A 17,210-nucleotide genomic window follows, 5' to 3' on the forward strand; every position below is an offset into this window, starting at 1 on the left:
ACCTTCATGTACTCGGGTACGTGGTGTCGCAACACACCAAACGCCTGCTTGCGCAGACGCCCCTGCGGGGAGAATGTAAATCGAGCTATTCTACAGTACCTGAAGGCGACAGATTTGAGTGCCCGACTTTAGATATGCTGCACCTGCATTAGTGCATGTTAAAGTGCGACTTCTCTCTTTGTTTCTTTCACTCCTCCATCCCCCTTCCCACGTGTAGGGTAGCAAACTGCACACAGTCTGGTTAATCTCCGTACCTATCCTGCCACCGTTCTCTCTCTCTTTGGATCTCTAATGCATTGTATGCCATGAGGGCACAATAAAATGAATAAATGAAACGGTATACAACTAATGGCGATGCGCGCGCAACTGTGTTTGCATCATGTTGCACAGTGCACAGGATGAAAGCAATGTTTCCCCAACACAAAAGGTCACAACCTTAATCTCACATTTGTATGCATGTGCACTACGCAAATTTAAGTCGGCTGCCATACGAGTTTGTTTCCTGAGCGTTAACTTTCGTAAGCCCTGTAAGTGTGGTACGCCCGAGATGGAAGCGCGAACGCAACAATTTCCAGGAATTTCCCCGCCATTTCTCGCCGTCGTACCTTTGCCACCAAGAGAATGCATTGTTGCCGGTCAATAGCATTTACTGTCACTGAACCTTTTCAGAGTAGGGGGATGCGGCAGTGGTACAGGCCAAGTTGTTGAGTGTCCGCGATACTTTGTTGTCGAAACTACTTGGTTAGAAAAAAACATATCTCGCAGATGCGCAGAACATGTTTCGACAAAGGTTTACATGAGTGATACAAGTGGGGCATCTCATCGCACTCACCGCGTGTGGCATTCATGGTAACGACAGTAATGTGCTAAGAAGGCAAACCGCATTGATGCGACAGGAGAAGTTAATTCGACACATGGAAAGTTGTATTTTAATTCGTAAGGCAGTTCATGTGGGTGCTGGCGTATCGCATCGAAGGAGAGAGACGGCTGCCGCCGTGAGCTCGCCTCCACTAACCGACGGAACGTAGAAATCGCCGGGAACAGCTTCCAGCGTTTTTGGGGCGCCACGTGTCAACGCTGTCGCATCGTAATCGACGTGATCCGCTGTAAAATACGACACACTACTGTCGAATCCTTGTGAACGCGGCTTATTGTTAGTACAGAGCCGTGAAAATTGTTTTAGTGTCGCTGTTTCGTACAAAATTCGGAGAGACCTCACGCACCAGGATCAATAATAGCGCATTGCCACATCGCCTCACAGAACAAGAGGCGCGCCGCCCGATCCTGGAGTCCAGAAAAATTAGACCGCGATGGCCCACCCCCGTGTAAGGGCCGCATGTCGCCAAGATTGGGAAAACAATTGGGGCGGCTCTTACACGAGCATATTGTGATGGTGCCCGAGCGCCTCGTTCAAACAACCAAATACCACACGCGTGTAGCAATATATGGTATACTATAGCGGCTGCCCTGCAAGGCTGTTCCTCAACGAAACTCTGGTCTACAAACTACACTTCTAAATCTAAGTGTGTTCCCCTTCTCCCCAACCAATTTCTAGAGGAAGCACGCACACAAGAAAGGCTTTCCAAGAAACATCCGTAAATATATTGTCCTCGTAGTATTACCCCACTTTCCTACTAGGAGGAAACGTCTTGTTGGCATTCAGCACTTAACTACTCTGGAAACCCAGCAGTGTAGACAGGTGTGCCGGAAGCTGTTGAATGGCAAGAATACAGCGTTATTCCGGCCTTTGGTGTAGAATATTCTGGTTGAAAATACATTTCTCTCGTTCGGGCTGCGTTATTTCTGCAAATGGCAAATCACGAAAGGGTCTCTGAGCTCGCACAGTGCAACACATTGAGAGAAATTAATTTTAATGAACCCGCCAATCGGCAGGCTGGTTTTGAGCTAAAAACCATCCTTCTGTATTTCTGCGCTATACATTACACGTGCTTGTATGTGCAAACGATGCTGTTGTTAACATTTACCAGCTTGCCCAGCAGCAAGATCTGTTATCGTCCACAAACCACATATCTACAAGCGAAGAAAGACTGTTGGGCTAGTTGGTGCATGGCGTCACGTACACTTCATCGCCAACCACACGCGCACGTATACAGCGCTGTGTGCCGTTCTTTCTGTCTACGTCCGTGCGTGCTTTCCGCTGAAGTGTACATGGCACATTTGTGCCTCCAAGCGCGGTCTCGCCAAGTAACGACACAAGCAGGCCGAGCACAATGACCTTTCCGAGAATTGTTCCGAAAATTTAAAATCATCCTACTTCCTCCACAGCCAACACCTGGCCACGGAGAGGGAACGTATTGTTGCCATTCAATACAGCCTCTAGCATTGCTGAACACTTTCAGAGAAGAAGGGTGGGCAGGGTTCAGAGATAGTCAAGCCGAAACTTTTGGATGGGAATAATGCTTGGTGTAACTAGCCTGCGTGCAAAATCACTTTGTTTGGTGCATACCTTTCTCGCGCATGGGCAGCAGAGTTTTAGAAAATGGTCCGAAATCTCTATGACACGGGAATTTGTGGTTAGGCACAACTTTTGGGACTGTGGGCTACACTTCTACCATTTCATTACTCTGTCATTACTTAATATCGATTCTTTGAGGATGGCGCGGCCCTTTATTTTAATTTATGCGCCGAAATTCATACTGTAAACCCCTATAAGTCGCAAATGGCTGTTGTTTGATTAAAAAGAAAGACAGCAAATGGGCCCATGCGGTATTTTTGACACAAGCCTTTGATCTTCCCAAGACAATGTTTTGAAAAACAGACATGCCAGCTTGTTAAAAGCATGCTTGGACCGGGAACACGCACTCAGAGTACGAAACACTATAAGATGGCATTTTTCTATGAAAATATCTCGGTCGGCTACAGGGTGTTAGCCACGAGATGACTTGTATTAGCACGCGACGGCCGCGCCATAGTAGCCGCACGGCCATCCGTTAAAAGTTTAAACCGAGTGCAGCGGTCACATGGCAGGTCGATAAGGCTGACTACTATATAGCATTACCGATCGTTCATTAAAAGAACTGCGGTTCCTTTTTGTAAATACGTAATTATTTTGTTGTTATGAGGCAATCAAAAATGCACTTATTGTGCGATCTTCCCTCTTCTTTTTTACATTTCTGACTTTATTGTACTTGGTATAATACAAAACTCTTATCAAGATAATTGTTAATATATGGTATATTACTTCTGTGATGTTTCGGTGCTTTCAATCATGGTTCTTTTTATGGTAGTACCTTACCCTTATAGAATGCATTTTTCTGGTGGCTATGTGTTTTTTTTATGAAATACAATTGCATATGAGTGAATTGGTAATATGGAATAATGAAAAACATTTCATTTCTTTATATTTACGATATTATGTCTTACACTTCTTGGAAATGTTTTCTTCTAGTCCCAAATGCATTGTAAAGAGTTCATTAGCCCAGTCAAGCTGTCCATAACAGCTTTTAGCCAATGAACCTCTGCAGAATCTGTTCTTTCTGGGAAATAAAAAGAAATTGACTTGAAAAACAAAGTTGGGGCTCAGGAGTACTATAAGTAGTTAAATATGATAACTTATTATTCTTTACCTGTAATTTGTAATTGGGCCGTTCAAAGTGTATACCAGTTTTATGAGGGCGGAGCCTGGATTACATTGAACTAATTATGTCGTCATTGTCGTGAAAAATAGCGCAAGGCATGCAGCTGATACGTGAATAACACATGATCAAAGCGAGGAATATCAAAGGTGAACCACGTTGTCTTCCCACGTGGTTCCGGTGACTGATTCATTTGGTGTCGTTCAGGGCCGTATGGGCGGTTTATTCCTGACAAGGATTATTATGCATATTATGAGAATCGTCCCACGCGGTGCTATTAGTACATGCGAGCACTCCGCACAGTGCTTCCACTAATAAGCTTATTACTTGCTGCCTGCAGTAGTCGTCTCTCGACAGTACAGGATTTATTTCCTGATCTTCCTGACGACAGGCAATAATATCGATTAGAAATTATGTCGAGTGATACGATTAGAACTGTCACTCATAAATTATATAGAGCAGTTTTTTACACCGCAAGCCTTCATTGAAGAAAAATAATGGAACATGAAAAAATTTCCGACATGGCTCTTTAAGCAAGACCTGTTGGTGCTAATAGGTGAAAGGATACTTTTTTTTCTAACGCGCAACTGTACCGCTCACTAATAGTAGGTGCAAATGAGGAAGCAAGTATGACTCGCCAACTGCTTCCGTGCAGCAAAATCTATCACCCCAGCTAACTAGTATAGAGAAACAGCAGAAAATCTCCTCCATTGTGCCAGTCTAATCACCTTGAGTCTCGGAGAACCCATCGTGCGGCACCGACTGTCGCAAGATTGCCACCAACCCAACATTCTAAGAACACACAATGCCTGGTCCTGGTTAACAAGAACCAGAGTTGGGAACTGCGACCTTGCGGGATAAGCTAAGAAATGTTGCCCCATTGTCCGCCACGAATTCTTCTGTGAACCTCCTGTGCGGTGAACAAAGGTGCGCGGAAAAGAGAATGCGCGATGCGTAGAGAGTGGCACCCTGATCACCCCGATGACTCCAAGGGGCACAATGACCATACAAGCAATTGACATTTGAAGGGAGGCCATTTGACGGATGACCATTCTATTATACTTCATTTTCATCCACAACAACCTGTAAGCCATGGGGTACATATTTGACCTGTCCAGAAAAGAAATTTCAGGAGTTCGCTTTTCCTTTTCGCATTATTTTTTTTTTTGCTCTCCTAAAACATTATGCCCCTCTCCCGCTCTCTCCAAATGCCTACGAGTGCATATAAGAGAAGAAAAAACTTTTTCGATTCACACTTGACAGTGACAATTGCTTCGGAGTGGTTGCCTCGTCACGAAAGAATTACCAAAGCCGTCTCGAGCTCGTCATCCCGACGTGTTTGACGACGCTTGTCTCGATCTTCAAGCACGCATCATCGGTTGTGGCTACAGTGTAGCATATCCTGGCTCTACGAACACTCCGTTAGGGCCAGGATACAAGGCGTCAAGCCAGTAAGCGATGCCGTCTTCCACTGAGCTCGCGCAACGTAATCGCGCAGCGCCGAACTTCATTGGACCATTTCCGCCTGAAGTTTGGAGGAACATATTTCGTCACCTGGACGCCACATCTCTTTTGGTCATGGCCGAGGCGGTGCCCAAACTGAAGCGCTTCGCCTTCTGCTCGAAGATCGTCCGGAGAGTGACCTTCGATCCCGAAACCGACGAACGAGCGATCAAGAAGTTTCTGGGGGCAACCCGCGAGCAGCTCATCGACGACCAGGTCGAGAAAGTGCCCCTCGCTGTGCACGTTCGACTGCTGCGCTTCACAAACTGTCTCGCGTTGTCATCCGAGGTGATTCTCAACTGTGCCGGCTACTGCTATAACCTCCGAGAACTCTACTGCGTCAACTGCCTCGTGGAACCACCGAAACTCTTCGACCTCTTGTCCCTGAAGCTACCCGGCGTTAAAAAGCTCGAGTGGTCACTATACGAGGACAGCTACTACAAGTCTTGGTTGGATAGCCACGCCGTTACGCACATTCGCACCTTCCCCAAGTTGCAGGGGCCCAAGATAAACACCATGTACGTCGAGCTGGTCGTCACGCAGGCGACCGTCATTCTCTTGGACCACTTCTTGACTCATTGCCGCAGGCTGCGCCACCTACATGTCCACGCCATTAGGAAGGAGCCGCCTGGTGTGCCGAGCGCCGAAGCGTGCCGACAAGAGCTGTCAAAACACAAGCGTCATCTGGAAACTTTCAAGTATAGCTGCGAACAGGTACTGCTGCCAAGTGACCAGCAATCGCGGATTGAAGAACGGGACGAGCGACACCGTGCTTTCAAACCCGAAGGCGCAATCTGGGGCAACATCGCCTGCCGGTTCAAACCCGAGCACTCTAGCAGCCTGGTCACCTTCAACGACGTAGTGGAACAGAAGGTGATTTTGCGTGCTGTCAAACAAGCCGTAGTGGTGGTGGAGGCCGACTCGAAAGCCACCTGCCTGTTCGAAGCAGCCGCCACGAAACCCGAGTCGTGGAAGGACCCCACGCGCCTCTCACTCGTCCTGATGGCACCCAAGGGAATGGAGGTCCCGAAGTCCCCAACCGCGCACAGCGGCTACATGAACCCAATGAAGCAGTTCTTCAGCGCGTGCGTCTCCCACATCGTGGAACTCAACTTGTCTGCTTACCATTTCACGATAGAATCTGACTGCTGCTCCATCGTGGCATCGACGTGTTCCAATCTGCGCTCGCTCGCGCTGCCGCCGTGTGGAGCCAACCACGAAGACTCTCTGAAGTTCCTTGCGCGTGGCTGCCGCCTTCTCGAGCAGCTCGACGTTGGGTCCGATGCTGCTTCGTCGTGCGAAACCTGCCAGCTTCCACTGCTGTTTTCCGGCTGCTGCTTCGAGCGACTCCACAGGAGAACCAGGCTGCGCCGGCTGAGTATTGACGAGACAGCCAAGGTTGTGAACCTGAGGTTCCTGCTCATGTGCCAGGTCGAGGAACTACGTCTCAGCGTGGATAGCGCGGACGCCGAGGAGCTTGAACACTGCCCCTGGACACTGGGTCAGCTTCTTTACTACAACCCTCGGCTGACTTCCTTGACTCTTCTAGCCAGCAAAGAGACCCTGGGTCCACGCTTCGCGTTGACTCTATGCATGGCCCGTAGCCTGCGCCATCTCTGTGTGCTCACTGCGACTCCGACCCCGGACAGTGCGGCAGAGGAGTTTTTCATGATCCTAGAGGCCCGCTTGCCGAAGCTGCGGTCGCTTCACGCGCACTACATGAGCGCCCGGAAAACACTGCAGGCCCTCACGTGGATACGTCAGTGGAAGCCTGACTACAGCGAGCCGACCATAGGAAAGTGGCGGTCCTCCGACGGCCTATTCCTGGATGACAGTCCCTGTCTTGGCCGTCAGTGCAGCGTGACCACTTTCATCGGACTGGCCCGACCAAGAAACCGCTTTTGAGAAGCTTGTAAGAAACTTTCAATTTCGTCGATGATGTTTAGCTATAGGCCATGCAATCTGATGTTAGACTATGGGCCATCGCATATGATGGTTAACAAAAGGTGTTACAATTCAGTTTCTAATATTTCATCGTATACGCAAACGTCTGGAATATTTTACGAAGTAAACTTTGTCGTGGTAATTTTCTGTGATAACTAACGGTTGACAGTGACGTCATAAAAGCAAGCGAAGGTGTTCCAAACTATTTTGTGATGTGTACTGGCAATTATTTCCTGCAATATTCAACAGTTCATGCTTCTACGTTGCGCGCTTCGGTGATATTTAACTTTAGTCAGTCTTGTAACGCTTAACAACACGTCTTCTGGTATTTTTACCTGTAGAGTGATCGTCTGTGATATTCAAAAAATGAAGGTTTAACGCTCCACTCAAGTCTATAGTTAGCCTGATAACAAAACAAGGTGTGTTATGGCACCCACTTGCTTTCAAATAGCAGTGGCTCTAGTCCGTAAAGTGTCATGGATTGACGGATACCTATTTTACGTGCAAGTGGTAATTTGTTCTATATTTTTACTCTGTTTACTAGAGTCACTCCGTGATGAAGCACAGTTACACCACTTGTCTCAAATAAAATCAACATACACTTCACTTGGGGTATAAAGACTCTCGCAAACCAGGCCAGCAGTTACTCCCGCGTCGCTATATTCCCTCAGTGTTTGACTTTTTATCTGGCATTGGCAGTGCTATTCTCTTCTTGTACACTGATGTCCTGTGCAATAAAGGTCACTTATTACGCACCTTTTCCGGCGTTCGTGTGAATGTCTTTTTGCGCTCGCGAAATCTAAGTTCGCTTCGATTGGCAGGACGCTTGCTAATATTCCCTGTGACAGTATACGAGAACGCGAACGTTGTTTTCCCTCTCTCTAGAGTTCTGTTTCAGGGAACGCACGTAACACAAATATCAAGCACCCTTATGAGTGTTTGGTTCGCACCATCGCCAACACTCAAGCCGTATGGCGTAAGATCGATTTGGCGCAAATGAAGCTTCCCCCCCCCCCCCTTTTTTTTGGGTGGGGGGGTTACTTTATGTGGCAAGTCAAGATGCACGATGGCTGCGGTAGAATAGAAAGCTGCACGATTTACACTTTAATAGCAATCACTATACATCTCCTGTGTGACATATTTTGGTGTGCTCCAGGTGGTTTTAAACTGAGGCTTCTCGTTCCAAGTATAGTTAGAGCTCGCGCAGTTGAGTGCAATAAAAGCGATGGGTCAGGCGTCGCATGCGACGAGTGGTAACGGCGTTATTGACTAGTCTTTTTTATTTAGCTGGGCTACACTAGTTTTTTTTTTTTATAACGGCGCTAGACTTTTTTTTATAACGTGCTAAAGAGTACGTTAAAAAAAGTCTTCTTTTACGAGTTTTTCTCGTCGTATCCACTCATATTTCAAGCGGAAAGTATTGCACAGAAGCCTCCCGATATCTAGCTGTCATTTAAAGCCACTGCATCCACGCGCTACACGGTCCGAAGCGACGTGCTGAAAGTCACGAGGTGTAATCCACGTTTTGATGGTAAGAGAGATAAGTCCTCGCTGGGAGATCGAAATGCGAAATGGTACAGAGGTTGCGAAACTTCTGTAAAACGCGCGAACCACGTTCTCAGGACTGCGCTGGCGATATCTGAAGATGACACGTGGCACAAAATCGGCTGTATGTGATGTTGCGTGACTACATTTATAGTTTCCATTGATTTATTTTGACCTGCTGGTCGGCTTAAGCTTTGGTAGCTGCTTTTGGCCCTCAGGGATGTGTTATAAACAAGTGTGTTGAGCTCTGTAAGTGCATCTTTATGTCGTGTGCTGTTGCGTTGAATTTGTTAGTTGAGTACCTCTTGTTTGGTCGCATAAATGTTTGTATTTTTTTTGCATTCACCTCGGGATAACTCAAAGAAGGCACTGGGATGTAAAACTTCGCGGAGATAAAATAGTCGCAGACACCTTTTAACTTTCCTAGGAGCTTACATTCAGTTGGTGTGGCTTGGAGGTCACTAAAAGACGGACAATAAAAACGCCTCTTTTTTGTACATTGATGCGACCTGTAGCTTAAGCTGAACTGCATGGTAGTGTCGCGGTTATAAAGCGTATACAAACGGAGAGAGAAACCGCGTAGTCGTTCGTCGAAACGTCTGTAACATATTTTTTTTTTTCTTTTTTTGCCATTGCAGGATTAGCTTAAATCTCGCAAGAGTGTTGTTGGCCGAAGATGGTTATAAAGATTCCTTCACGCAAGCAATGACAGCTGTGGTTACTCCGTGGGCGTTGGATTTTCGCTTCGACTGTGTGTCGTTGCACACGTACGTGCGGGGGGGGGGGGGGGGGATCACCAAGTTGAGTGTCAGGACTTTGTTCCGTGCGCTGCTTGCTACCGCAGCACGTATCAACTATTCGCACGATAGGGCGTTGCGTTTTTTCTTCTCGTGTTTTGTGCATTGCTCAATCCTCGCGCCGGCTTTCGTGTCTGATCGTTTGGGACTGCATTGGTCACAGACGCTCTGGCTGCAATCATAGCGCTGTAACATGAGCAACCCTGCAAGCGCGTGGCCATGGGGCGGACGCGGAGTCTCGATACCAGAGCGAAATAACGTAGAAGCACAAGCTAGATACACGTCGAAGTATGCAAAATAAGCGTGCACGTGATGAAGCAGCGACAGCTACACGACAGAGCGTGGGGACATTGCTTTGTCATTGGTGGGCTGCTACGAATAGCAGCAATTAATGTGCACCGACGTCGTAACCGCGCTTCCATTCGGTTCGCACAATACCAGGAATTAGGGACATTTCGTACAGTTTCCTTTTTGCGCCACCACGTGGCGTATCGACCTTAAATAATTCAAAATTCTTGCTATGACGTATGCTATGACGCACAACTAAAGAAAGCGCAATAAAAAGAAACACACCCTGAAGCTGTCGCTTCACCTCGGTGCTTGGAAACGAGCGCACTTGTGCATCAGCGTTATCTCGAAGACGGCCAGCTACTTGTTCTATACTGACAATGAATCGACGGTTTTGCTAGACACCTGGCCAGAAAGCTCGTCCACATTCTGGAGAGATGTCTGGCCGAGATAAAGGCTCCCGCGAAGCTTCCGTTTAATATATATATATTTCCTTGAGCAGACTTTTTATTTGTGCACCACTGTGGCCACGGTCTTGCATATACGTCAGGGTTCTGTTTCATGGGTTTCCTATAGAACTGGCGTGATCGATTGTTTAAGAGGAAGCTTTAGCTCTGGCCTATCTTCGATGCCGGATTCTCAAACACACATAAAATGCAGGAATGCTTTTAAGAGAAAACCGCTGAACCGATTTGAATGAAATATGTTGCATTTAAGTTAAATTGCAGGGACTGCAGCAAATAGAATTTTCATTTAGATAGTGTAATCTTTACAAAGAAATGCAGGATGTTCGTAAATTTGGAAAAAAAATAGAAGCCTGAAGTTTCCAAATCCGCAACTCAGCCATTAAAAACAAATAGGGCATTTCTATAAACTGCACCCGTTGGAGCATCAAAAGCGAACAATTTTTTTTGCTATACCTTAAAACTTACGTGAATTTGTTGTAATGTTTGGAAGGGTTTTGCAAATGCAACATTCACAACATAGTGGTATATTTCAGGATGGTGTATGATATATGATTGCTATCCTCTTTGGATGTATTATTAGGTGCAGTTTACAGAATTCCGATATAATGTTTAGCTGCTGAGGTACATAGCTCTATAAGTCAAGTTTTCTTTTTCGAAATTTGGCATTCTTTAAAATTTTACGTAAAAAAAGTAGACAGCCTGTATTAAAATATCCATTTATGCAATCACTACATTTTAACTTTTTTTTCTAAATTCAACATAACTCATCAGATTTGGTGCATCGGTTGCTCTGAGAAACTATTGCCGATTTCCAATGTATTTCGATAGGAACCCCCAAGGTCAACGTTCCCCCTAAGTTCGAGCTTGAATAATATACTTGTTGGCAAGATACGTTTGTAAACGTGTGATCGTGGCCTAATGAGCTAGAACACCGGCGTACTGAGCTCAACGGCCGAGGGTATGTTTGTAAAGCGTCTTGGGAAGGAATAGGAGAAAAGAAAGGGAGAAGGCTGGTATGTTATTCAGAAGCCTGTCTGGTTGGCTAAAAATGACTAAATGCTTTGGTCGTCATACCACTTCAGGTTCCATCAGCATAATTTTTATTTCATTCCGCTAGTATTGTGCAATTATTGTCAATCAATCGAAATTAGAACACCGGCGTCATGGCATTGTATTCCCTCGCAATTATTTATCGCCATCACTTCAGAATCATCTCATCGTCGTCATGCCGTCGTCCTCATATGCCTTCGTCGTTCTATCGACATCATTCCTTTTTCGTAATTCCATCGTTGTCACTGCATGCACCGTCGGCCTGCGGTTCTTCTTCTACCATCGTAAGGTAACATTGGCGAGTGATGATCATAACAAAGCGGGTCAATCAGGGGGACAGTGCGTGGCCGCATATAGCCGAATCACTTGAAACATCAGAGGAAACACTACGGATTCTAAATAAAGGTGTCTTAGCTAACTCGGTGTGTCGCTTCTAGCTCGCTAGATTGTGTGAATGATCGCATTAACTTCGATAGTCATCTTAACATGGGTTCTGCAGGAATTCTTTCGTCTTCGCGACACTAACGAACTCCTGTCCACATTGTTACCAGCCTATTAACACCTCAAATTCTTAGAGGTGATCGTGCTCAGGCAAGTGACGGATGACCCGAAGTGTGATGAAGGTAGCGGTATGATTTCAACAGTGGCGCCGCCTATCGACAAGGGGAAACACATTTGGATGGGTGGGAATAGCGGCGAAAGGCACACTTCAAGAGTTGCTAGGCATCACAGATTCGAATCAACCTGACAAAGAGTTAGAAATATATATGCATTGCACTCGCGCTAAAGAAATGGAAAACTATTGGATTGGTGTGTGATTCGCTGCTAAAACATTCATTAGACTGTTTCAGGTATCCGAGCTATCCTTAACGGGAATCAATGAGAGGAGTTTCGATAGAGCTCGTTAAATTTTTCAAAAGCGGAAGACGCGCCTAGAGGCAGAGTCGGCTGCAATATTTTGCTGCTGCACAAAATATTTAGATTTTCGGCGCGATCATTTTAAAGGAAACACAAAAATTTAATAAGTTTTCAAGAATTACTTAGAGTACCTCGAGAAAATTGTAGCAAATAAATTCTGAAAAGTTCATTTGCAACTTTTTTGTATCTTAAGGCACAGGGCAACTTCCTACTCGTTTCCATTAATTTTCTTCGTTATATTTTCAAGCGAGTTGAATATTCTGCCGTAGGTTAATTCACAATTAGCCCAACTAATTAAACTGAGACTTTCAAGTGTATATTGTTCTTAGACAAATGCTTTAAGTCTACGCGGATGCTGCAAAACTTCTCAACATTGGGGAGGGGGATATAAAAACAAAATAGAAATGCAGAGCATTTTATTGCCCCAGTAAATTTTTGTTTTGAATGCTATTTGCACTCGTTAAGTGGCTCGACCCTCGTGTTCGCAGCCTTGGATATGTTTTTGTAGCACTAGGTGCGTTGTCTGCGAATTTACGTGAATAAGCAAGCAGATCATACTTTAATCTGGGCGGAGAACAAAAACAAGGAAAGCCTACGTTGTAGATGCACTGTACTGAAACACAATTAGACAGAGTCTAAATTTGCATATATTTCTAAACAAGGATGCCTAAATTGTCGATGAAACAATTGACATAATTATAATGAAACCGAATAAAACATTAAAAATGGCATGTTCCGTGTGAAAATATGATGAGCGTTAGCCTTGTGGCTCAACAATTTCTGTTTAATGAAAAAAAAAGCTTCTAGTGGCCGCGTATTATCGTATTCCTGAAAGCCAGTAACCAGCGTATCTAAATTTACATTCGCGCCAAATTTATTGGCTCGAGTTCCATAACTGTATCCGAATGACTATATGAGATTCAAAAGTGAGATTAAATAACCGTCGTGTTAAACATGCAGGACTACGAGGAAAAGGCGTCCACCCTCCTTAACAGCCAAGACTACGAAAAATTAAAAAAAGGACCCCACCACAAGGACCCACTCAGTACTGAATAAGACGCTGGTCGAAATTTTGCGAAACCACCCAAGCTCTCGAAATCTTTGCCTAAAATTAATATGCGGGAACGGGTCCGCACCAGCCTTTTACGGCTTGCCTAAACTCCATAAACCCGGAATCTCCTTACGGCCAATCGTAGACTTTTCATGCTCCCCACTTCGATCACCATCCACATACTTGCACCAGATTATATCACCACTCACCGGAAGGACAGCATCCCACGTGCGCAACCCCGAAAACTTCATCAAGCTCATATCAAATGTACGCCTCGAAGATGATGAATGCCTGGTCTCTTTTGATGTGATCTCTTTGTTCACCAGAGTACCCGTTCAGTTAGCTATATCCGCAACAAGGGATGCCCTGGAACGCGACGACACACTCGACGAGCGAACCCCCTCGAGTGTAGACGAGATCTGCCGCCTTCTCGAGCTATGCCTATCAAATACCTACTTCACCTTCCGAGGCAGCTACTACAAGCAGGTGAATGGAACTCCCATGGGGGCCCCAATTTCCGTCACCATGGCTAACCTAACTATGGAAAATATCGAAGACAGAGCTCTGAGTACTTTTTCCCCGAAGCCAAAAGTTTTCCTCAGGTACATGGATGATTGCTTCTGTATCGTGAAGGAGTCGCAAGTCGAAAACCTGCAGAGCCATTTAAATTCCATAGACCCGGATATACAGTTCACGTCGGAGCGCGAACAACACGGATCGCTACCATTCCTAGATGTACAAGTTACACGAACCAACGGCAATCTAAAATTCTCAGTCTACCGAAAACCAACCCACACAGGCCGCTGCCTGCACTTCTCATCCAACCATCCGGCAAACCACAAGGCATCGGTCGTAAATTCTTTATTGAAAAGAGTCGAAACTCATTGCACATTGGAATCAGATACAGAAAGAAAGGAGAACGGTTCTGAAAGAACTCAAAAGGAACGGCTATACAACGGAATTCATTCGAAAAACAACCCAACAAAAACGAAAAAACAAACTACGAGACCTACAACTGTTGACTCCCCCTCTACCACAGAAACGAGTGTCCATCCCATACGTCAAAAAAGATACCAGCGAAGCTCTCAGCCGAATATTGAAAAAAGAAGGCCTCAATGTCGCGCATAAACCAATGAACACTTTGAATATCCTCATTCCTAAACCAAAAGACCCTACACAAAAAGAAAATGCTCAAGGCGTCGTCTATAAAATCAGCTGTGCCGACTGTCCGGCGTCGTACATCGGGGAAACCAAAAATCTAAAAGAAAGAATCAGACAACATGAAAAAGACGTCAGAACATTCAACCGAATACGCAGCGCCGTCGCCGAACATTCCGAAGACGCCGACCACAAGATTTCTTTCCAAGAAACCCAAATCCTTCAAACAGAGACAAACTGGCGTAAAAGGCTACTGCTCGAGTCTTGGCACATTCAGAACACGGCGGGTAATATAAACCGCGTGAAGGGTATTCTTCCTTCTTTGTATGTTCATGGCCTTGCAGACGCGACGAAGGGAAGAAAGGACCCCCCGCTCTAGGTCAGCAACACCAAAACAACTCGTCCCCCCCCCCCCCCCCCCCCCCTGTCCCTCGTCGACGCATTTCCGCGACTAAAAATCGCCCAGCATCGGTCAACCCAGCCGACCAGCGACGTCGAAGCGTCGTCGAAGATTGTAGTGTCGGCTGTCGGTCCTCTGCTGGTTCTTGATGCACAGGCGGGCGAGCTGTCGACCTTCTTCGGCATGCTGCAAATAGCTGGCAACGTGGAGATTTTCTTCGTCGGTGACGTCCGGTAGCATGGCATCAAGCGTCGTTGCCGGGTTCCTTCCGTAGACCAGGTTGAACGGCGCCATGTGCGTCGTTTCTTGCGCGGCCGTGTTGTATGCGAAGGTCACTTGCGGAAGGATGGCATCCCACGTCTTGTGTTCGACGTCGACGCACATTGCCAGCATGTCGGCGATGGTCTTATTTAGACGCTCGGTGAGGCCATTCGTCTGCGGGTGGTAGGCGGTGGTTCGGCGATGACTTGTGTGGCTGTATCGCAGGATGGCTTCAGTTAGTTCTGCCGTAAAGGCCGTACCTCTGTCGGTGATGAGGACTTCTGCGGCACCGTGACGCAGGAAGGTGTTCTCAACGAAGAATCGGGCTATCTCGGCGGCGCTGCCTTTGGGCAAGGCTTTTGTTTTGGCGTAGCGGGTGAGGTAGTCCGTAGCTACGACGATCCATTTATTCCCGGACGTCGACGTCGGAAAAGGCCCCAGTAAGTCCATCCCGATCAGCTGGAACGGTCGGCGAGGTAGCTCGATCGGCTGTAGAAGTCCGGCTGGCCTTGACGGCGGTGTTTTGCCTCGCTGACAGTCTGGGCATGTCTTTACGTAATGGGCGACGTCGGCAGAGAGGCGAGTCCAGTAGTATTTTTCTTGTATCCTCGCGAGCCTGCGGGAAAAACCGAGGTGTCCAGCCGTTGGGTCGTCATAGAGAGCTTGCAGAACCTCTGGACGCAATGCTGAGAGTACCACGAGGAGGTAGTTGGTTCGAAGGGGCGAGAAGTTCGTCTTTAAGAGAATCTCGTTTTGCAAGAAAAACGACGCCAATCCTCGCCTGATCACCTTGGGCACAATGACGGTCTTGCCTTCCAGGTAGTCTACAAGGCTCCTTAGTTCCGGGTCAGCTCACTGTTGAAGGGTCCCAAGAAAGTGTCGTCATCCTGGTCGTCCTGTGGCGGCGGTTCGACGGGGGCGCGAGACAAGTAGACAAGGACTGATGGGTCCCGACAAAGTGTCGTCATCCTGGTCGTCCTGTGGCGGTGGTTCGACGGGGGCACGAGACAAGCAGTCGGCGTTAGAGTGCTTTCGCCCTGACTTGTAAACGACGGTGATGTCGAATGCTTGAAGTCTCAGACTCCATCGTGCGAGGCGACCTGAAGGATCATTCAAGTCAGCTAGCCAACACAAGGCGTGGTGGTCGCTCACAACTTTGAAGGGCCTGCCTTAGAGGTAGGGGCGAAACTTTGAAGTAGCCCAGATGATGGCGAGGCACTCCTTTTCGGTTGTGGAATAATTTGTTTCCGCCTTCGAGAGCGACCAGCTAGCGTAACTTACAACCCTTTCTGGTCCATCAGTCCTCTCCACAAGCACGGCGCTGAGTCCTATGCGCTGGTTGCATCGGTGTGCACTTCGGTATCGGCGTTTTCGTAGAAATGTGTAAGTATTGGTGGCGATTGCAGGCGTCGCTTCAGTTCTTCAAATGCTTCGACTTGCGGCGTCTCCCACTTGAACTCCACGTCAACCTTCGTGAGGTACGTCAGTGGCTCATAGAGCACTGCGCGGGCCTGATTTTACGGCCCGAGCCCGACCCGGGCCCGCTTTACAAGGCCCGAGCCCAGCCCGGGACCGTAATACAAAGCCCGAGCCCGGCCCGGGCCCGAGCGTACATGACCGAGACCAGCCCGGGCCCGGCCCGGGCCCGTGGTTCCAAGCCCGGGCCCGGCCCGGGCCCGGGCGTTCATTACTAAGCTTAGCTAGGGCCCGCGTGTGCATGACCAGGCCCGGCCTGTAAGAAAAAATTCCTTTTTTTACTTACAGATTGTACCGTATCTGTCAGCCTCACCTTCTCGAGGTTTAATCAGCTGCAGTATATAAGCAATAAAAGGCCGAAATCTTTGTTTCTCCCACGGGAACATCAGTAATCCGGCCCATTGCCTGTGCTACTATTTTTCTGGCGGTGCGCATGTACTTACCTTGATTTGTACGATATGGTTCTATGATGTCGTTTAGCATGCAAATATACAGGGCGTTTCATTTTAGCTGAACCAAATTTTTAAAGATTGCCTGTGGCAGATAGCACAGTTACAATCCTTGATCTAAACTACTCGATGAGGCGGCCATTACTTCCCCGAGAAATCAAAACGCCTAATTGAAGAATTAACATAATTACGCTAATTAACGTTTTAAATAATTATTTCATGGCACATCTTTCAATCCACTAATTATATCCGCCGAGTTCGCAAGGCGTATCTACTTGGAACGAATTCTCAGGACTAAACCAGCTTC

This window comes from Dermacentor silvarum, chromosome 10 (assembly GCF_013339745.2).
Source record: "Dermacentor silvarum isolate Dsil-2018 chromosome 10, BIME_Dsil_1.4, whole genome shotgun sequence".
NCBI lineage: Eukaryota > Metazoa > Arthropoda > Arachnida > Ixodida > Ixodidae > Dermacentor > Dermacentor silvarum.